The 23,567-nt window shown below is 42.8% G+C and overlaps 1 long non-coding RNA gene across 1 annotated transcript; it reads right to left on the bottom strand.

Moving 5' to 3' along the window:
• Positions 1-5,760: 5,760 nt before the first annotated feature.
• On the bottom strand, positions 5,761-16,296 carry LOC144094814 (uncharacterized). The gene is made up of 4 exons (XR_013306583.1): positions 15,627-16,296; positions 8,771-8,877; positions 6,050-6,112; positions 5,761-5,916 (listed from the first exon to the last, which is right to left on the bottom strand). It is a non-coding gene; the product is annotated as an uncharacterized LOC144094814 (long non-coding RNA).
• Between the last annotated feature and the right edge of the window lie 7,271 nt (positions 16,297-23,567).

The raw sequence follows: 23,567 nt of genomic DNA, 5'->3' as shown, positions 1-23,567 counted from the left end.
TTTGCTGTGTTACCCGAGTGCTCGAAAGGCCTCATACTCGGTTTAAATTTCCTTCAGGAGTACGGTGCCGTTATCAACCTCCAGGAGCTAATAGTGTCGTTTTCCACCCAAGGCCCTGTGACGATGATACCGAGCCACGCAGCGCTAAGTTATGCGTCTGTGACGGCCACGTATTGATCCCGTCCAGAGCCAGCATGTTTGTTACCGTCGAGTGCGGTAACAGCCCCAGGACTCGTGGCATCGCTGAAACCAACATCTCACTGCTCCTGGGTCGGAAAGTCTGTGTAGCTCGCGGAATTATTGATTTGAACAGTGGGCGAACCGAACTTTTAGTTACCAATTTTGGTTCTGAACCCCAGTATTTGCCTGGCAAAACAGCTATAGCATATTTCGAAGAACTTAGCGAATTTCGCGGGACAGCACTGGCTGTCCGAAATCCCGGCATCAGTGGAGGCACCGACCACTCCCATAAAAACCGACGTGAACCCGAACCACCCGTCTAATCAGAAACGCTGCCTCGAGAGCATTATCGAATCTTTCCGCGACTGTTTTGCCTCGACCTCCAAGGTTGGGCAGACTCCGCTCATAAAGCACCACATTATAGTTGACGCAAACCAGCGACCGTTATGCCAGCCGCCTTATCAGATCTCTGCGAAGGAACGGGATACCATTCGGCGACAAGTTCAAGAAATGCTCCAAGACGAAGTTATACAACCGTCGACGAGCCCGTGGGCATCGCCTGTTGTTCTAGTGGCGAGAAAAGATGGAACCCTACGCTTCTGTGTTGATTACAGGTGTCTAAACAAAGTCACCAAAAAAGACTAACCTCTGCCACGCATTGTTGACTCCCTGGACCGGTTACGCCACGCCACGTACTTCTCGTCACTAGATTTACGCAGTGGCTATTGGCAAATCGAGGTGGACGAACGCGACCGGGTAAAGACCGCCTTTATTACACCGGATGGTCTGTACGAATTCCGGGTGCTTCCTAACGGCCGGTGCTCGGCTCCTGCTACCTTTAAGTGGATGATGGACACCGTGCTTGCCGATCTAAAATGGCAGTCCTGCCTAGTGTACCTAGATGACGTAGTCATCTTCTCCGCCACGTTCGAAGAGCACCTGAGGCGTCTGCGCGCTGTGTTCGCAGCAATTCGTTCGGCCTCAAGCTCGAAAAGTGTCACTTCGCCTTCCAGTAGTTGAAATTTCTCAGCCACATCGTGAGCGCTAAGGGAGTCAGCCTTGACCCCGATAAAGCAGCCGTCGTCGCTGCTTTTCCCGTGCCAACCGACAAGCGCAGTGTGCGCCGCTTTCTGCGTCTCTGCGCCTATTATCGGCGTTTTGTGGCGAACTTCTCACAGATCTCTCAGCCCCTCACCCGCCTCATGAAAGTTGCCGAACCGTTCATCTGGGGCCAGGAGCAACAACAGGCCATCGACGACCTCCGCACTCGTCTCCAGAGTACGCCCATCCTTGGCCACTTCGATGAGTCAGCCGACACTGAACTGCACACCGACGCCAGCAACGTCGGCCTCGGTGCGGTCCTTGTGCAGTGGCAGGATGGTATCGAACGTGTCATCGCATATGCAAGCCGCACCTTGTCACGCTCGAGGCGAACTATTCCACTACTGAAAAAGAATGCCTGGCAATTCTGTGGGCAGTGACCAAATTTCGCCCGTATTTATACGGCCGCCCTTTTAGAGTCGTCAGTGATCACCATTCGCTTTGTTGGCTGGTGAACCTCAAAGATCCCTCGGGACGGCTTGCACGCTGGAGCCTTCGCCTTCAAGAGAGTACGATGTCACCATCGTTTATAAGTCCGGTAGGAAGCACAGTGATGCCGACTGTCTGTCTCGTGCTCCTATCCAGGATAACCGAGCTGATTCCGACAGCGATTCTATTTTTCTCGGCGCCATCTTCACGTCCGTCCTCACTCAACACCAAAGGGACGACAGTGAACTACGGCCTCTCATTGAGTATCTTGAAGGAAGCGCTGCGTCGCCCCCGTGAATCTTCTCACGTGGACTGTCATCATTCTGTTTGCGCGATGACGTTCTGTATAAGAAAAACTACAACCCGACGGATGGCGACAATATTTTCTTTGTCGCCATCAAACGTTCCTTGTCCAAATAAACATATACTCAGCTGTGAGGCTGAGATATATTGCAGAAAAACATAAAACAATTTCTCAACGTAGCAATATCACATTCCCAAAATAGCTGGCAACTTTGAACCCTGACATTAAGGAGACGGCTGTGTCTGCTCATTTAAGTGAGATGCTCAGGTTTCCTTAAAAATATATTTAGAGCACTGAAGTGGTCTTAAAAAACAATTATTAAACTAAAGCTGGTGATATCAATCACAGATCCGCTATTTACTTCTCTTAACAGTATAGCCCCACAAACGAATAACTATTGCCATCCCCTTCGTTTCAGGGCAGTGGCATGTAAAGTGGCGGTTTAAATAAATTGGCTGTTTTTATATATTGTTCTTTTCTTCCTTTTTACTATCAGTCCTGCTGCTCAATTTTTCCCGCATTCAAGGCTATTATGTTCCAAGCTGTACTCGGCTGCTGCCGTTTCTCTATTCACTTTCTTCCTCGTATTTCCTGGTGATGCGATAATTTTACGTTTAGTATGCCTAAAACCCAAAGCTATTTGAAAGCTCACCATGCCCTCTTTGATATCTCGGTGTATAGCTTTAAAGTCTACCAGGAAGGAATTTTGAATTCTATCGTTACCAGGAAGTGTTTTCTGGTATTTGTTTTTCATTAACAGTTCACAGCACACAAATAATTTACCACCTACCTCGGGTGTATATTTAATTCTATCTTGCATTCCAAGATGCTTTTGAGCAAGAATTTCGGATTAAAAAAATTATACAGAGACATGAAGGCGTTACTAGAAGTTCCGATAATGCACCGTTGAGAGTATGGAATCACACATTGTTGATATACCAGTTGTCTTCATAGAATGGCGACTAGTTGCAAGATAGAAAAAAACACTAAATTGTCGGAAGTTGCTTCCTGCAATAATAACCTTCCGTGTTGCACTCGGTAGTATTCATAAAACGTTGTGCATCCATTACAAGTGATGTATTCCAAATGTCAGCAGAACGAACAGGCTTGAACATATGGCACCACCATCTCTCTGGGCTGCCTTTCTTTGCCAATTAAAGTGAGGTGCACCAATGGAAATGCGAATTTGTACGTTTATTTGCCCATATGATAATTATTGGCCGACATCTTCGATTTATTAGTGACATCACCAATCAACCACCAGTTGCGTTGCTTTACCGATTTACTATGGGGGCGACCATCTTGAATTCCTTAGACTTGGAAACGTTCATGCCGAAGTGAGGTAATATCTAGCTCCAAGAAAACGGGAAACGTGACGAGTAGGAATGAACGCTCTTAAAGAGGAAGATTGTGCTAACATCTGATTTGCATGCACTTTGTTCAAATGAGCTTTCCTCTGACCGCGCACGTTATATCGCATTTGTTGTAAGAAGGCTCGAGTTTCTCGTGGTCAGATGCACATAGGCATGTTAATTCATGCATATGTTCCTTGAGCAAACTGTTTCCTAAGCAAAGAACTAAAATCTCTGCACAACTTTCTCAGTGATTCATTTTCTCTAGTGCAACTCTACCCAGCCTCTATTGTCAATGTGCAGATTTTCTATTCTGCCATTTGTTTGGCCAATGTTATTTCGCAAAACTGCGAAGGACATGCAGTCAAAATGCTTACTTTGTGATGCCTGAGAGACCAGATTGCACGAACATGCTTTTCTTTGATGTATTTGTAGAAGATGTAATTATACCTCTTGAGTTGCACAAGCTCGAGCCATGGGGAAGTAAGTCATTCAGCAGTCATCCGACAGCGTCTATAAAAGCCTGCTTTGATACAGTGTTTAAAAGAGCCTTATTTCTTATTCCACTTAAATTTCACACGCAGGCACAATTGCATGTTCAGTTTTGACATAACGTGAAGTAATGTTATCTTGCATGCGTTCTCTAGATCATTAGCACGTGAAAATCAATTTAAAGATTTCTCCTACACTGACAGCGGCTTGTATTTATTTTTGCCCTCGTCTTATCGACTACGGCTATAAATGAGTGACTGAATCTACAAGTTTCAATTGCAGTCCAGCGTCACAAAATTTGGTAGCACTTCTTGCTTTCATTAACTGTACGGAACAGCATGCACTGTACGTTTAACATTATTCGTTCTCACGCAGTATTTTGCTTTTTATATTGGTTTTATTTCGGAACTAGCAGTCGCGCAAGACGTCCGCCGCTGGCTGTCGGCCAAATGTTGATGCCTAACACATACCTCGGATTTTTTCAGCTTTGGCAGTGGACTAGTGCTGGTAGTGGACTAGTACATTCCCGCTAAACATGGTGTTCCATCCTGCCTCCGCATTCGCTCGCGGTCCGACTGACTAGCAACAAACTGTGTCTGCAAACGGTCCTGTTGATTTGGACTCCGGCGGGACACAGCCCTTAGAGATTTTTGGAACGCTAGTCTGCCCTCATGCTGCCTGGCGCTCGTACAAGAAAGCGAAGGCAAGCGCGAACTAGCTGAGTAAACTGCACAGACTTCGAATTTTCTTGAGCGGAACCGACTTCCATAAGAATTAAGGTCATTTTTTTTTACCTATGGAGCCTCATGCATCCAACCGAGAACAGGCACTGTAGGCCGCGCAAACAGATCAACTCTGCGTATCGGTCGACCCCGAACTTAAGTATAGTCGAATCTTGAAAAAGCGTCGATCTAATCTTCTAATCACGGCACACCACACAAGAGACACAGCGCAGGCCGGAACTGCGCGCAATCAACCTTGCGCGGGCTCATCGCAAGAATGATCTCGGCGCGGGACAGGCGCTGACGCTGTTAAGGGTCAGAGATGCTTCAATGCCAGTGCCTCTCTAGACGCTGTCTTGACCGTGGCCAGGCTGGAGAGGAGAGACGAGCGCGCGCACCACTGCCTTCAGTGCGGCCGTGCCTTGACGAAGAGCTGATAGTACGTCACTTTAAAACTGGTATCCAAGCTGCGTTGCAGTGAACAGTCTTCTGCTCTGCAGAAAATGTGCATAGGCGGTAAGCAAAACCCGTACCGGGATGGTTTGTGTGCTCAGAGTACTCGGGCTGGGGCGACTCGATTGTCGAGGATCGGAATTGCTCTGCAGCGCCACCTCGCACCTATGATGGTCCATCACTGCATCAGTCCTTCACACCAGCGAAGAAATGGAAATCGAATATCGTCGTCTGGAACCTCAGATCTTGGAATTAACTGAGGGGCTGCTGCAGCCCACAGCTTCAAACTCTTCATTCACATTTACATTCGAAATTACGGGCTCGCAAGAATTCTTCGAATTATCGTACTTTAAATTATCTGAATTAAAATTACTGAGGTTTTACTGTACCGTTTCGAAGGCTCAAAACCTGCGAGGAAACAATCGATCAATAGAATTGTATTTTAATGGTATTATGTTTCTCTCAAACACACAAAATATGGCAAGATCTCTACTACTACAATCTACTCTTAATTGTCGCAGCGCCTGCATTCTTCAAGTCCCCCTTTCCTTCTTCGCCTCGAGGTATTCTCATGTTGTCCGTGAAGCATTCCTGCTTCATATTGAATAATCAACAGTATTTCTTTGTTGGAGTGGACCAATGTTTATTACATATGTACATCCAGCTATGACTACATTATGTAAATAAAGTCAGGAACTAACCACTCTCTGAAGAAGTAGTAGTCAAAGCTGTTCGCAGGCCCTTGATGTCATTAATGACAGATTTGTACAGTGAAATCAAGTCTTCAACGTTCGGTGACCAGATGCATTCAAATCCCTGAAGCCTTGATTCCTTTTGCTGCACGGTGGTTCTCTTTAGTTCAACTTCATGTTCAAGCCGGTTTCTGAAATATTACGACACAAGATTACCACTCGCATGCAGAGTAAGTGCAAAACTTTGCAGCTCTGGGATGAGTGGCTACGTTCAAGGACCACGAAGAACAATTTGTCATCAAAGTTTACTTGAAAGGCACTCACTTTGTAGCTTCGAAGAGGTTGTCCATTTGGCGGTATAATTCCATGTCATTTTCAAGCTCTTCGCTAGAAAGATTGCATAAAAGAATTAGCAGCATGTGCTAATCTTTAGGACAAGGACCCTTCTTGAACTGTTCATTTCTAAACGTCGTGTTTTCTAATCATTTCACTTTGTACAACTTGTTAAAATGCAATGCATCAGCTGTTAGCTTTCAGTTTTTTTTTGCTGAAAGGTAAGATTACATGATTTAACGTGACATTTGTCCTTAAGCATTTCACGCCTGAACAGCTGTGCTCGTACACGATAGCCTCCTTGTTCCTGTTTTTTTACTGCCAAGTTCGATGGAAAGTAACCGAAATTTCAACCTTTTATTTCCCGCTTGTTACTAACAAACTGTGGAGGGATATTTGGATCTTGTCAGCACACGTGACTGACATCAGATGCTTGATTTTTAAACTGTTGGAGCTCAAACAGTAGAGCAGCTATTCTACCTAATCAAGCAATGACACAAACTTGGGCAGTGGGCAAGGAATTTTAGCACGCCGGAGTACAATTTTGCTCTCGTTGCATCTGACTGTATGTGTTCCTTCCATGATCAATTTCATAGAGGGTGACCTAGTAACTTTGCAATTTCCTATGGCAGCGAATAACCTCAGAAATACGAAATGACTGATTCTTAGGGACGGCCCGTCCTGGTAGATGGCACCGAAACTTGAAACACTAACTCCATGGCTTCTACACTGCAAAAAAGTGAGAATAGGCTTCAAGAGAACACTCGAAGCAAGAATTCTGTTTAGACCAGCCCTACTGTTACACACTTTTGTACTCAAGCCAGCAGAAGTATGTGGACCACACTGTTTTGTTTACTTGAAAAACACCAGTGCACAAATGACTAGGACAAGAACAAATAGCACTGTGCCTGTGATTTCTCATCTTTGCTGCTCTATTGCTTTGTCCAGTGTGTGTGTGCAAACAGATCCAAAGGAGGAGCAACTTGAGACTACAGCCTAAAAATTATGAGCACATGCGAAAGCGGTGTGCCAAGTAAGTATATATCTAAAACTTTTACAGCGATACCAGTTTTAAGAAACAAAACATTTGTGAAACCTGCTTTAATGCTAAAAAAACTATTTAGGCTATGAACATCCATTGTTGCACCTGTCTTCTGTGGACCCTCACCTGTTTTTCTGAATATCACATTCCAGCTTCTCATGCATTTCAAGACTTCTTTGGCATTGTTCTGCATTCTATGCTTAGGCCTATCATGACTTGCTTGCTGCATGATGCCAATATGCACTCAAACGAACGAACTTTGGTGCCAGCACATTCGTGGAGCTTATAAATGCTGTGTCTGCCAACTTGTTGCAGCACACAAGTTAGCATTCAAGAAGAGAACTGAAGTCCTTGCCAGACAGGGTGTTGATTTGTAAATTTTGTTACACGCGCTGCCTTCAAGACTTGAGGTGTTTGCCTCTAGGTATATGCTGTGTACTCGAGATAAACCGCTACTGCACGACAGATTCGATCTCTGTACTTGTGTGTGGAAGTCTTCCTTGAAATTAAGGCTACAAAACTGACTCCGATCACTTGAATCATGAATGGTTCTGAATACTGTTACAAGAAGTGGAAAACCCAATTCTAGCAACTCTGTAAGCATTTTTCAATCAAAGCAAAGTGCAAAAATTTTGAGAATGTTATTTTATTGCGCCTTCTAGCTATTTATGTTCGTTCATTACCCTACTTTCAGCCTGCCAAGAAATGGTATTGAGCCACCGGCTGCACACAAGTCACACGAAACTTGACAGAACAAATTGCTGCCACTGTGCAGGTGCTCGACATGCAGAGTGGAACATAGCTGTAAAACACTGTTCGCAACGGACTACGTAGTTTGGTAAAATCAAGATCTCGATCATGATTTCGGAGCTCGTTGATCTCAGCACAATGCATTATCGTGTGAGGCGTCTGCCCACAGCATTCCACTCTCGAAAAAGCACTGGTAACCACAAGCACTAACATACGCTGTCAGAGGGCATCAGAGAAACGTATGGGGCAAACTGGAATTTTATTTATCTTAAATGCGAATTAAATAAAACTAATCTAGTAAGCTGGCGCATTTGGTGATAAACAAGTCACTCTACGTAAAGCTGGTCGTGGTTTTTGCATACCAGCCTGTTTCAGAAAATCTTCATGTGAACTCCTATCAGACTGTTTAGTATAGCCTTGTTTAGAGTGAATGCCAGGCATTTGAAAACTATTTGTTGAGGAATAAGCTTTGCACAATCAGAGTGTCAATTGTATCATAGAACTGAAGAAAAAAAAATAAATCACAACAACTTTAGACGCTACTGAATGTACATTTATTAATAGCAAACTAGTACCTACCAGTTAAGGTAATGATAGGGTAGCAATGCTGGTATCGCGAGTACAGCCAACACTGGTCATCTTAGTCTGAAAAATTTGGCCCACTCTTTCGTTAATTAAGCGTTCTGCCACTTCTGTCATATGCAGTTTGTACGGATAAGTTCAGTACAATTTTAACACAGTACAATTTTTTTATTGTTTATGATATAGGCTGATGCGCTGTGAGCAACGTACAAAGTAAAATGTCGCTCTGGCCAAGAAGAGACCGTTTTCCACCATACGCTGATCCATACAGACATTTCTGCAAATGCACAAAACGGCAGCTTAGTCAGCATCATAACATATTTTCTTAGACGACTTACTTATCACGAAAGTACTCATCATAAAGGTGAGTCGCCTGCTTGAGGAAGGTATGTGCCGCTTCATTTATTGGCTTTGATAGGACTTCGGTGATATACTCTTCATACACCTAGAAAAGAAATTTGTGAGTAGAGCCAATGCAAGGTTTGTACAGCTACCATTATACATAAGAACAAAAAGAGCCCATCTTTGGGACAAAAGATGGAGACATATTGCTGCATACATTGCGTAAAAAAATACCAACATCTTCAAGACATGCCACAACATATGAATCAGTTTTTTTACACTTCAGGCGATCTTAGTTTAAAGAAACTATATGAAAAAATCATATTTGCACCTTGAATCCTTGGAACAACTAAGATACTTTCTGCATCCCTTGTAACCCTTTGCAAAGTGCAAACTATAGCAAGCCTTAACAATAATCAATTCATTCCATCCATGCCGTCGCTTTAATCAATTTGTTATCTAAATAAAATTGCATGCTATTAGCCCATATTCCATTTCACACAGAGCAGTGAACGCTATTAAAATTAGCGCTCTTGTTCGCGCCGGCTAAGCCCGAACCCAAATCATACTTCGACATGCAACCAAAGTGAACATAGGCATACTTTGTTGCGACAACCTTCGAGTGTCACAACTGGCACCTCCTGGACTTCATTTTAGCTCTTGCCACATTTTCTTACCGTGACTTATCGAGACTTCGACTTCATGAATAAGAATCACATGCAGCAGTATGCAGCGCACATGCACATCACATACAGTGCACCTGGCAGCGCGAATGGCTCTTACACAATCCCCGCCTACAAAGTGGTCCACAAGTTGTCACCAGAAGGCCCAAACACAAGGCGTTTCACTGCTTCGACCATGAGTTTCAATGCTACCACTTCGTTTTATACCGGTCTTTGTTTTAGACAAATACTCGCAGAGGTTACGAAAATAATGAATGAGGCGTGGTGGAGTAATATGGTTTCGCGGACGCACTACTACCGCGGCCTCCGCACCGTTGCCTACTATATTATAAATTGAGCTTAGCCTAGTCAAAGGGCAGTAAATCTAGACTCTGCCTACTGGAAGCAACAACCCGAAAAAAAACCTTACATGTTTTAGCAGATAATCAAGCAAATGTTGATTGTTTGCTTACTGCTCATGACCATCTACACGAATTCATTTCTTTCTGCCAAATAAAAGACAGTTATTTCAGAACAGGGTTAAAGGATGCAGAACGGAATGACAAAGGTTATATAGACTAAGATAGCATGCAATCCAGCAGAACAGTCCAAGGGAAATGTCCGTGGCCTTGAATAATTCATTGTGAGTAAACAGATGCAATAGCTGGGGTGGCCAAAATGCAGCAAAAAAACAATCGAGACATTAAAAAAGGCAGTGTACTACAGGGCGTGGAAGGAGCTCCTGCCACACTCTTCGTTCTTCTTTGCACTTAATAAAGATGCCCTCATGAGTTAGTGATACACACGTGTTCACATCCAAATTTGTTTCAAGTGTCTGCCCTGTGTCAAAGTTCAATCATTACATAAATAATGTTCATCCAAGCCAAGGCGGTTTACAAAGCTTATTGCTTATTACCGAACCTCCTCCTCACCCTTGCGGTTCCATTATAACAATGGTTTATAGCACTAGATATCGAATGCCTAGGGCACATACCACTGCCCGTCCCCCCCCCCCCCCCAAAAAAAAACTGGAGGGGACACAAAAGCTCCGCCTTGAGGGTATGACACGATAGCGTAATGGGTTAACTCTCATATGTGCAGAAGGTCATTCTCTACATAGATCCCTGGGAGTCATCATTCCTCCGAAACACGCAGGACACAAGTTGCAGTCGTAGTTCGTCGGCAAATTGTTCTCAACAAACCCGATGCCACGAATGCCAGCGTAGCTTCCGCGCGGAACGGATGGGCAGCAAGCCGCAAGCTTCGTGGTGAACGCAACTGGAATGTGCGTTGCGTTGTTCGCCGCTTACCGCGCTATTCCTGCGTCCCCGCACGGGCGCACTGCGCCCGAACAAGACGAGCGGGAGGTGCTGCCTTCGCGCGCTATCTGTTGAGGCAGTGCCTTACGTTGCGAGGGCGAGGAGAAGGAAGTGGTTTTAGTGGGGGCCGCCTGATGGCGCTACGTGCGCACCAAGCGAAGAGGAAAAAAAGCGGAAAATTACTTAGCTACTCGCTTAACTGCGACTTCTGACAGTACATTTCTCTAAAGTAACCTAAGACAACACCGTATTAACTAGATGTGCCTTTGTTCATTCTAAACCATCGAGATGGCGTTATAGAGTAGATAGCGGGCTCGTCTCGCACTCCGGAGGCCCTGGTTCGATTCGCCTACTCGACCAAATTCCTACTCGGGTTTATTTATTAATGCTTATGAAATATTTCACTCACGGCTAACGCCGCGGACGCCGACCACGACACCCGCTTTTCTGCGACGCGGGACCCTTCATGATACCGCGTTAATATGTGGCACTTAGTCTGATTCTGGAAGGTAGCACTGCATTACAAGTGCGAATTGTGACTTGCATTTTACGGTATACTTTTCAAAATTAAAAAGGGGCACACGGTATGTCGTGGCACATTTCCTAGTGTTCTGCTGATTAAGCGTCATAATACTCTTGCATAAGGTATTTACCAGCTCCTACTAATAAGCAGTTTCACAATATTACGAGGTATAGGAACGTTTGAGGCAGCGAGACCACCGCAATGAAAACCTCATGGATCACGCGCACTGAAATGAGGTACCCCCCCAATCTTATATGATGACGCAAAATTAAAAGGTGGGCAGCAACACAGCCAAGCGGAGGTCACTACGCCTTAAGTAGCACCTCGGTTATGAAGCTACGCAGAGTTCAAAATTACATAATTTTTCGCACTGGCACAGGTAACTAAAAACTTTCTAAAAATGCTTCGGTTTAGTTTATGTGGCTTAATACTCTAAACAGATTCAGATACGGTTGCATATAATGCGATAAAAGTAATTGATTGCTTGTAATTCATTACATTTTCTTGCAATTTTGCAAACAATCGGTTCCTTTTTTCATATGGTGACGTTCAGAAAAAATCAGTTACTTTTTTCTGCAGCTGATTACATGTAATCAGTTACTCTTCTAACAATAAAACTGTAACCAATGCTGCAGCTTTGGGTACTGAACCGGATGGCGAACACTCGCGCTAGCAGGGATGTTTCTTTTGGGACAAAGCGACAAAGAACAAGCTGCGGAGAAGCATCACACATGTTCATGTCTGGATCACCACTGTGTAATGGCAGTTTTCTACAGCAGTCGTCTTCCTAAGAATTATCACGTGACTGCTGTGTAGGGGCCCCTTTCCCGTCAGATGCCACTGCAAATATGTTAACACTACACGGAACTGCGTGGCTTCCACGCAGAGCATGGCGTGCGGACACAACTCAGGAAGGTGCGTAAAGAAAGGATTTTGTTTTAACTGCTAGGGCGTTTTGCATTATCAGAAGGAAAAGTATTTGCAGAATTTAGGCTTCTATAATGGAAAAAATAATAGCGCAGCAAAGACGAGTACAAACAGACACAGACCGGGTGTTGTGTATGTATCTTCCTGCAGCCTATCTTGCACTCCTATTTTTTCAGAGTACCACCACTCAAGGCCACATCAAAGGAAAAAACAATTTGTTAAGATCAAGGCATATTGCCAAAAGCGTTAAAACATGTGATGCCTGCACCCATAACCTATAACAATCAACCAAACCCACATAAAAATGTGTCAAATGGACGTTAGCAGGCAACATCACTGCTGCGCGGGGTACCCGGCAGAGTCAGTGGTAGTTAAGTGAACAAGAAAAGAATTTAAAAAGAAACACCATGATAGCATAGCTCCTCATTGGCAGGTCGCTCTTTCTCGTGTGGTACAAGCTATCAGACAAGCAAGCCCAAGCAGCATGCATACATGCGCATCTATGAGCTCGATCGTCAGGTTTTGATCCCAATTAAATTATCCCCCTCCCTTGAACACCTACATTGAGGGAGCGTGCTGTGTAACAGGTGAACTCTTCATGATGTAACGAGGAAAATTAGCGGTAGCTTCAAAATATAAAGCAATTTAGCCGCGGTAGTTCACTGTGGTATGAGTAAGTTTATCTTATAGCAATCAAACTTCGAAGGCAAATAACGCAGTGCGAATTGATTTTCTTTAATTTTTCAGTTCCTTTTCTGGTGCTGTAATTCAGCACTGCAATCAGTTACAGCTCAGATGGAGCAGATATCATTGGCAACTTATTCTGCTCTAATATGTAGAAGGCTGGACTCGGACTATGAAAGATGTGTAGTGGACGGCTTTTGATATTTTGACCACCTGGGGTTCTTTAAGGTTCACTGCCACTGAAATAGTACATGAACCTCTATCATTTTACCTCTAAAGGAATGTGAGTGCCATAGTCATGATCGAATCTGCGTCTTTGGGTTCAGCAGCCAAGCACCATAGCTGTTAAAAAGCAATGGTACCTGTGTTTCTTCAAAATCATCATGCATTACTCCATTAGGAATTTGTGATGTGAACTTTGTTGATTTCAGCAGGTATGTATTGCGCCTAAGTGTGCATTACAAACCTCTTAAATTTAATAAAATCAAAGAAGGGCTTCATGGCCCCTTTTAAAAAAAGCAGCATTTTCCCACAGAGCTTTGCTTTCTTCAGCTTTTCCACATTCTAGTAGGCAGTGCGGTAAACACTCCTCATGCCAACTCATCTTAGCTGACTATACAGGCCACGTAGAGATTTGAATTATTAGTGCGGCATTTTTACTATAAAAGTAACTTTTTTTTGCCCAGAGCTGCAAGTACATCGTGTGGGCTCAAATTGCCAATTTTAAAAAATGTTAAGCCTTTACGGCGGTAAATGACAGTTATGGCTGAATAGGTCCACTTTCAAAAACATATGTTAAACACAGAAACTTATTTTATTGAAGATTCTAAAGAAACTAATCACCGAAACTAGTAACGGCTTAACGGCACAAACTAATATACTAATTTACATAAACTGAGGCCATGAAATCATCAACAGGCCTGCAGGAAATTAGCATACTGCCCGTTCATGAAAATGGCCATTCTAATTTGCACTTCCAATAGTAGATTTAAAGGCCAGCTCAGAGGGCTTCATTCTTGATGAAATCTGCACTAACATTTATGCTCCTGCTTCTACATAGGTTCACAGTTGCATCTGCATCAATGAAGAAACTGTTCAGCCATTTCATGTCAGTTTTTTTTTGTGCATTGCCACTGTTCCAGTTTTATTGCTTTTTAAGAAACACACTATACTCATCCATTTCGCTTCTCCTTTTTCATTTTTGAAAAGCCTATATTCGCACTATAATTGGATTTTGTCAGCGTTGTCCTTTACCATACAGCTCTTGCTAACGCTTAAATGCAGCAATTTAGCAGTCTGATGACCAAAAATGCCATTTGGATACTTTTCTACACTGGCCAGTCGTCGCCATCCTGTTTCATCGCAAACTATGCATGCTCAGCCTATTTGACTGGCAATACGTTTTAGAATGCACTATCTTGTGGTAGAATTATAATTACTCCCTCGTGCGATAAGTTCAGATTATTTTCTAACACAGACAAAATATGGACCAGAAGCCTAAAGTATTGAGTTGATAGCAAAGCACAAAACAATGTGGGATCCCAAAAAAAATCACTGCTCGGGCACTTGCTACATCAAACAATCCTCTAAAGCAACAGTAATAACTTCGAAATAATTTCTCCTTCACTCTTGCTTGCCATTTTTTTAGCTATTGAGATAGACTTCATCGAGCGTTTTAGTGAATTCAAACTTTGAATCAGTAATTTATACATCGCAAATTTTTTTTGCCTCACAGGGCCTGAGAAGAAATTTAATTCTAATTTGTTTTCCAGTAGCGCTTCAATACCACATTGTTATCCAAATATAAAATGGTCAGTCACAATTCAAGAACAAAACGGCGACTGCCCCACAAGAGAGGCCCTCCAGCCTATGCGGTCGACCTGTGCTCGTGGCGTCGTGCTTAATCCCCTTGTGTCCGGTAGGATGAAATTGCAGTAGGATGACAGGTGAAAGAGCATTAGCCTTAAAACTGTGACGTCACAGCGTTCACCACGTAGTTGTTGACTTTTATCCAGCTATAATGTCTTGTGCATTATTACAAACAAGAAAACACGCAACCAAAATTTTGGTGTCTGTGAACCTTTCAGGAAGCACAATATAGAAACAGGAAAATATACATTCAGTGCCTCATGCGTACCTCGTGCATATTCCCCAAGAGACAGCAGTATGTATCCGGCCCAAGTGTCACTATTTCAAAGTAGTCCTCTGAACACGTCCTTCATACACAAACTAGAGGCGAACAAACTTCCTTGTGAGAATATTTGAGACGAATAAATTTTTTGCTTCACAACATGCATAAAAACTACAGACAAATTTATGACTGGGGGTATGAATTCAAATTTGCAAGCAGCAATTTGATACATACTCCTAATGAGCACATATATAGGAGATTACAACTCAAAGCATATAGACAAACAAAAAAAATGCTAGTTTTGAGAGGTTAATTGATCTTACATTTTATTTTTATTGAAGATTATTGCAAGAACACATGACAGACAGAAAGTCCCCTTATGTGGCACAAGAGCCTGAAAAATGAGTGTGGGATGGCTTTTTGATGCACATTAAAGAACTCAAAGGGTCAAAATTAATTTGGAGTCCTCCACAATGGATTGACTCTTAGTGATTTGGTTTTGCTTTTGCAGCCTACTCAAGACTGTACAGCAAATGAAAACGGCAGAATGATATTTAAAACAAGTCAGCACACATGCATGCACAAAATGAAAAAATAGCCACATACCTTCTTAAATTCAGACACACAGTCAGCATATTCACGCAGCAAGGTGAAAATTGAGCTCTTCTTGGCATCTCGTGCAGTACATTTCAAGTGAACTGCTTCTTGTAAACTTGAACCCTGCAACTCACCTTGACATAGACAAAAAAAACACCTCAATAGGTTTTGCGTACTCTTGATATGTTAGTCACAAATTATCTCAGCTGGAACTGAATTTCCAGGACTGCCTCACAGCCCTTCCATGGTGGCTGATTGGTTTGGCTGCTTCGCTACTGGGCTCGAGGATGCGGGTTCAGTACCGGCTATGGTAGGCCAGTTTCATTGCAGATGAAATGCTAGGCGCCTCTGTACTGTGCAAAGTCAGTGCACGTTACAGAACCACAGGTGGTCGAAACTAATCCGGAGCGCACCACTATGGAATCCTTTGTAGTCCATGTTGCTTTTTGATATTAAGCCCCAGAGACAATAAGATATGGGACTGCTTCACAAGCTCCTTGTTGCTTATCATGATTTGAAAGACCTTGTTTTTTGGCCAATCACAATTCCCTTCAGTCAAATAAAAGTTTGAATGTGGTCCTTGTCTTTGCGTGAAATTACTTTGTGCAGAATCTCCAATTAGCCTCATTTAAAAATACCACATCCGCAGCTGAATGGCACCTGAAGGTGGCCATACGACTGCCACAGGCTGTTCTTTGTGTAAAAAGTAAAAAGAAAACAGTGTTTGCGTAAGCAAATAAAATGATGATTAATAAGGTCAATCGAGTTCTCCACATTATATTACAATCCTTTATGTTACAGAGTATGGACGCATATTTTGCTACAAAGCTTACCTGACAGAGTACGACAGAGGGTAAACTTTGTAAGCTATAAAACAGTATGAAACTATCGAGATTACTCAGCAATAACAAAAATATAGCACTCTCTATTACTAAGTTATGTAAAGCAGATTAAATGTTCTGAGAAAGTGTCGACTCACAACTTACGAAATTAAGGATGAGTTATTGTTTTTAGATGACATCATTACAAAACTACAGAAGAATGTAGACAGACAGGCAAGAGAAAACTGTGGCACTGGCTCTAGAAAGAGCAGAAACATAATTTGTGGTAAAAAGTAATATATAGGAATCTTGTTTATATTCTTCGAAAAGCCTAAAGAGAGGAAGTGGGTACTAAAAAAGCCCGAACACAGGGGCTGTGTTCGTACTGTACTGTGTGCGCCAGTACCGGCATCGTGCAGAATATAAAGGTGTTAAGCCAAAGGGAGGTGTAGTGAACGCAGCATCATTAGTCCAAAATGTGCCTAGTTTAAAAAGAGAAAATAATTTTTGACAAAAAAGAAGTCTGCAATATGTCAACGTAAAACTCTCCAGGAGTTCATGCTTTTTCTTGATATTCGCCTTTCGCAAAGCAGAATGAATACAGTGTAGAAACAATGCAAGAAAACCTTGCCAATATAATCACACTGCATCCAGGTTGGAGGTAGGGCAGCCAACAAGAACACTGGCAAATGATCCTAGGAAGACTAGGAACTTAGTAAGAAATGGAATACAGTATGTGGAGTTATGACGTCCCGAAGCGGCACGTCGGCTATGAGGGGCGTTCTAGTGGAGAGCTTCGAATTAATTCGCACCATTTGGGGTTCTGTAACTTTTGCTGATGTTAGACATCACATTGGAGTTTTCGTAAATCGCTTCCATTGAAATGCAGCCGCCAGGGCCGGGTTCAAACGTGTGAGAGGGGGATCAACATTTGACTGCCAAGCCACTTAGCCATCACGGTCGATAAGCGACATCTCGAAGTGCAGCGTGGAGGTATACGGAAAGCAAAAGAAGCATAAAAAAGCATAAACCATAAAACAAAACACCGGAGCTCGTTGAAGCGTCTGCATCGTGATTCTTGTCCATGTCGCCGCATCTGCGGCGAGAGCAGCCTCGGTAGGCGCCTTTTCAATGGGTCGACTGACGTCATGCTAAGTCACGTGACTTACGTTGCATTATACCGTATATTAACATCCGTTCAGCCATTGTTATGCTTACATTTCGTCAAATTTTTTCCAAGGTCATGCTGAAGGTCATGTAACGTGTTATCCTTTGCTATTGCAACATACATATCAACTGATTTATTGCAGTAATTAATTTATCTAATATATGTTACTTATTTAGCTAAACTTTCTGTTTTCAATCATGCAATACATATGGACATTGTCATGTTTACTATTCATTATTCTCATCGCTATACTATAATGTTATCAAGAATAACCACACTAACTAGTATACGCCTATATATACTATCTCAGTTCAGCGGTCCAGCGGAGCTAGGCCGAAACGAAGGGCTGAGCTCAGAGCAGCGACCGCCTGTTTCTAGACGCAGTTCTGGTAGCCAAGGACACCGTTGGTAACCACCTGCTACTAAGCTAGAGCCTCCGGCAACGCGCAGCGAAACATTTGCGTGGACTAGCGGAGTAGAGCTTTCGCTTGAAAAGAAACGAAAAAATGAAGAATATCGGCTGCAGTACACCGGCCTCAAAAGTGAGAATAAACAAACATATCCTGGAGCTCAATGAAGACGTTGAAACATGGAGAGTATTGATAAATATAAATTGAGACTAAAAGCAGTACTGCATTTGACAGAAAATAAAATGCTAGGGCAAATGAAACAGGTAGCAAAAGAGCGGCCAAGATTGGAGAAGAAACTTCAGTTAGTGATGCTCCAGCTCAAAGTAAAATTAAATATGAGCCAAATAGAACACCTTAAACAGAACAGACAGCCAGAAATTGGTTAGAGCAAGAGAGGGAATACCACGGTTAGGGACATGTTGAAGGCAACAAAAAGTCATCTAGGAAGTAGATTGAAGATTGCTGGTGCAGGGTGGTCATAACTGCCATTGGACGACAATTGGAGATCAATTGGAAGAAGAGGCATTTGTACTACAGGAGACAGCCTTAACGTGGTAATGCTGGTGGTGGTGACGACGAATATTGAGATTTTTAATACAGACCCATCTGGTGTAACAGCTTTTCTTTGTGCTTCCGGAATTTTTCTTTTAGCAGATCGTGTATTTCAACCTTGAATGCCTGAGAAGAAATTTTTACACTAATCAAGATCTCTTTACTCAGAAATTTTCAGAACTCAGGGTAATAAAAATGGTAACAAAATCAACTAGCCTCTGTAACTTCAGGCTGATCTAGTGGGTCCAAAACGCTTCCAAAACAAGACTCAGCAACCAAAACTGCCTCCTTCAGGCGTTTCAACTGCTGAACAAACTGGAATGGAAGTGTACAATTAGCATCTGAAAACTGAAGCCGTTGTTACGTGTTTCGATAAACCACAGCTGGAAGGAACAAAATGAAAAAAGTCTAAAAGGATCACAATACTCCAACTTCTTTGTTTAAAAAATATTGACCATACTAAACTAAGATGCTAGCCCAAAACATAGGCTTGAGGGCTATTATAATGCACACTGGAATCAACTTGAAAAATCTTTATTATTTGAAGTCTGTGCAAAGAGAAAGACAACACTTGTGAAAATTACTGCTGCAAAACAAGCTGCATACACATCTCCAGAAGGAGTAATACAAGAGAGTGTTAGAAAAAAGGCCTCTGCTAATTCATTCTAGATATTTACGAAGAAAGCTACTTCAGAGAGAGTCGGCTTCATTAAGGTAGATATGTAATCATACAAACTTAGCAATACCGATGCGAATGAATATGCCTATGAAAGACATGACCCTGCAAGATGAACTTTTTGCGATATTTCCACTTCAGCAAAGGCTTGCAGAATAGGGATGTTCGTCTAGGTATAACTATTCGCGTTGACTGGAATCGCATCGTTTTCATATGTAAAACAATGCCACCGCTTTCTGCTTTGAAATTGGCTCAAGTCTGCGACTGCTTCCTGACTCGTGAACTATAGCTATCAATATCTGGCCGCTCGAGATCGGTGGCAGCTGGTGCATTTTTTAACGTCAGCCGATGACAATCGGCATTGGATACATTTCATTTGTATGTTATCAAATTCATTACATCAGTGATCGCCCTCTATGGGAAAAACAGCCCAAAAAATTGACTGCTCTTTCAAGCCAGTTAACTTCTAAATGGTGCCACCTACTTGAATGCTAGCATCAGAGATTCATTTCAAGCAAAGCAGAAAACTTATCCAGCTGTAGCAAGCTGCGGCCAGTGTAAAGGCTCAGCAAACACAGCTTGTTGTTGGGATGGTTTGTTTGCCCAACTTTCAAGAATGAGCTCAGAAAACACCACGAACAAGAGACAGGACAAAACGAAGAAAGGTGCTCAGCTGTCTGTTTTATTCTTCCTGTCCTTGTATATGGATGTGAACTTTTCGGTGCTGACCCTTGAAAGACACTGTACATAAGGGTGAAAATTCTGCCGCCATCCCTAGGACATTTTAATGAGCACAAAAAATTAGCTAAACCAGCCGCAGGTATCAAAGTTCTGAGTGGATAGTAGACAGCACTCTGGGCTCACCCTTTGGGTTGCTCATTGTCTCAAGTTCTGATTACAGGCCATCATCTTTAAACTCTCTGCTACAACTGGCACCCAAAATTCCTATTTCATGACCCGGCAAGCTCACAAAACCGGCACTGTTTACAGGATGGCCTGGATGTCTGGAATTCTGCAGGCATATCAAAGATAGTTTCGCACGATGTACTTTGGACCCACATCGAAATTCACAACTTTAATGTTAAGCAACTAACTACTTCAAAACTGAAAGTTAATTTCATGGAATACATAACAAAGACATAACCAGTCATAAATGAACTTTGATATAGCAACTTTATAACATGCTGGTCACCCATGCTTAACGGGCACAGTAATGAAAGAGTTAATAAAGACTATGTCATCGCATGGTCAGTCTTCACCTCTACCATGTGTGACTACTCTCCATAGGTGAAAAGCAACCTTTAATCAGCTTGCAATAAAAATATTCCTGCCTATTCGCATTTGATTATAAAGCACTTAAAAGCACCGATTCAAAGCAATTGCTGCAAAGAAGTTGTGCGTGTCTAAATTATTTTCCAGATTCTCAACACCGAATAGCTACAGCAAAAAATCATTCCATACAAAGTGACTACAAGGTATCTACATCACATTTAGGAAGCTTTATATTCCAGCACATTTGTCGCAGAGCAAGTTAATGTAGCTCACCTCCTCTCCACGGCCTTTGACACACAGCTGCTGATCCTCATTGGATGAGACTTTGTGACCAATTTCTGACGATGCACTTTTCACAAATGAAGCTTGAAGATATCTTTGTTGTGCAGCCTTGGCACCATCTTCTGCCTTTTAAAAACATACAAAACGCACTTAATGGCACAAAATAAAGGCATTTGTGACCATTGAGTTTTTTATTAACTAGACGGAAAGCTGGCGGCTCTGCACCTCACCATTGGCGCTCAATGCATCATGTGGCGATGAGCTACTTGGTGCGGGACAGTCACATTTCTTGGGGAACACACAATGGCGTTACTGAGATGGCCCATTCCGTATCCACGGCGCGCCCTGCGCGCACACGACTTCGGCTTAAAATAACTGCGCAGAAGCCATAGTAGCGAAAACGCAACAGCACACGATGCCAATAAAAGGTTTCTGCCTTACAAAATGCTGTGAAAAAACCTCTTAAAGTGTTCTTGCGAAAACATTTTTATAGAAACGTATTTCTTTTTAAAATTGCGCCTGTTAGCACGAAATATTGGCTTTTGTGTTCTGCAATACTTGGCCAATAGAAGAGGAAACCATCGCTTATTTTGGGCAAAGTTTGCATTTATCTGCTTTTCTGCTCGTTTGTTGCAATTTATAGACAAGATATTCTTGATTAGCCCGCAGAGATTGTTTCTTGATCATTTTTGGCGAAAGGTTGTGGTTCTGCAGTCGGTAGCTCTCCGCCCCATGATGCTTTGAGCGCCCATGGTGGCTGAGGTGCTCTTTAGGAAGCTGCATGCAAACCCTCATAGGCGGGCGCCTGCTCCCCCTCTAGTTAATAGTAAGAAACTTTGTTTGCGACCTTTAAAAACTGGATCCATTCCGCAACAGGCCATGTAATTTCCCATTTATTGGTTGTGCACCCAAAGTGCAGCAGCATCTTTAACGTCATTATGTTAGTTACCGTATCTGATGTGCTGGTGGGTTTAAGCAATCTCTGTGACTCTCGAAAAGTGAGAACCTCAATTATGTGAAGCTAGCCACCATGCAGGTATTTTCCACTTGTGTACAGAGTGCTAAAAAACACACCGGCATAATCACGGTAAAGAGCTCAACAAGGATGCGTAATAACAAGTCGTGATAAATTTTAATGATAAACCTGCCTGATGCCAAGAAGATAAAAGCATTTTTGGAAACTATTTGAAGCTGCTAACACAGCTGGGATCTCAAACAGGACAAGAAAGAGTATAAGCTCCCCATAGAGCATCACATTATGTCGCCCTCTGCCCCGAGTAGGATATCTATTTTTCTCCCTCTTGAAATTACACTGTACATCTGTGCACTTACTTGGATTATGCAAATCGAGATACTCAGATAGTCTGTGCGGACTCCAAGTGATCAGATTTGTCGCAAACCATGCTGCTTCTATCGATCCTTAGAGTGTGAAAACAAGTAGCTAGATGCTGCATAAGCACCTTAGAAAAGGTTGAACGGTGAGGGCAGAAAAATTCACAGAAACAAAATAATAAGAAAAACATACACAGAGACTGCCAAAAATAATAAACTAGAACGTTGTGTTTATGCTATGAACTCAGTCTTGATCCAGTAATGAGATGAATAGGTTCACTGATGCTTTTTATTATTTTCGAAACCATGCGAATAATTCGCATATATTCCTTTCTAGTCTGTTTTCTTAACAAGCATGTTTTGCTCTTTTGTTTTTATGAACGAGAGGTGAGAGTTGCATGTGCCACAGTGTGTAGCAAACTTTCCGGCAGCTAGCAGCTTTCTGCATGTGAATTTAGGCCCTTCTGCTCTTTCATTGGCACACTGGCCTGTACGGTCAGTGACACAGTCATGAAAGTGCAGTGGATATTGCACCGCATGACCCATTCCAAACTGCATTCCAAAATTTTTTATGTATCTCCTTATCGCAAAAATTATAAATTAATATCCTCACATTCTCTGTTATCATTCATTAATTCCCACAGCTCCCTTTAACGGAGTAGACACACCATATTTTGGTTGTGTGCTCTCTCTATGTAATGATCCGTAAGACACTACTGAACATAATTCGCCGCACGCAATTGATTTACGCGTAGTAAAAGTATTGTAATTCTATTTCTTTCTCATGGTGTGGCTTCAGCAGCTGAACAGTGACTGCAACATCAAGTCAAGCTTTACGTCAAGTGAGGCGGAAAAAAAAAGCTGCGATACAATCAGTTGTCTTGATTCTAGAAAACAAATAATGAGAAAAAAACATACAATCAGCTGTCTTGATTCCAGAAAACAAATAATGAGAAAAAACATACACAGAGACTGCCAAAAATAATACCTCTAGTTAAGGGTTGTCTGGAACTAAACTGATGAAGCGGCAATTATATTGTCACGGCTTGACTTAGAGGTCGGCGACGAGCGCAAGCGAATGCACAAGTACAAAAGCATGGTGTTCCGCCAACGGCAGCGTCATCGTCGGTTCGCGGCAATGGCGCCTCATTTTTCTCTTCCAGTCGCTACACTACCTCCCACTATAACGAAGCATTGTCCCGACGCAAACCCCAGAACAAAAACACAAGGCGGAAAGCCAAACACGCGCCCAGCAAATCTGCTGGCCGATGTAAAAGGCAGTGGGAAATGCTGGCGATCATCGCGCGTAATGGAATTTATGCCGGACTACGTGCAGAGTTGCAGGGTGGGGCAACGACGAGATACCCGCCGCGGTGGCGCAGTGGTTACTGTGCTCGGCTACTGATCCGGAGTACCCGGGTGCGAACCCGACAGCGG

Source organism: Amblyomma americanum, chromosome 6, assembly GCF_052857255.1.
Source record: "Amblyomma americanum isolate KBUSLIRL-KWMA chromosome 6, ASM5285725v1, whole genome shotgun sequence".
Classification (NCBI taxonomy): domain Eukaryota; kingdom Metazoa; phylum Arthropoda; class Arachnida; order Ixodida; family Ixodidae; genus Amblyomma; species Amblyomma americanum.
This window is presented reverse-complemented; position numbering and strand designations above follow the sequence as displayed.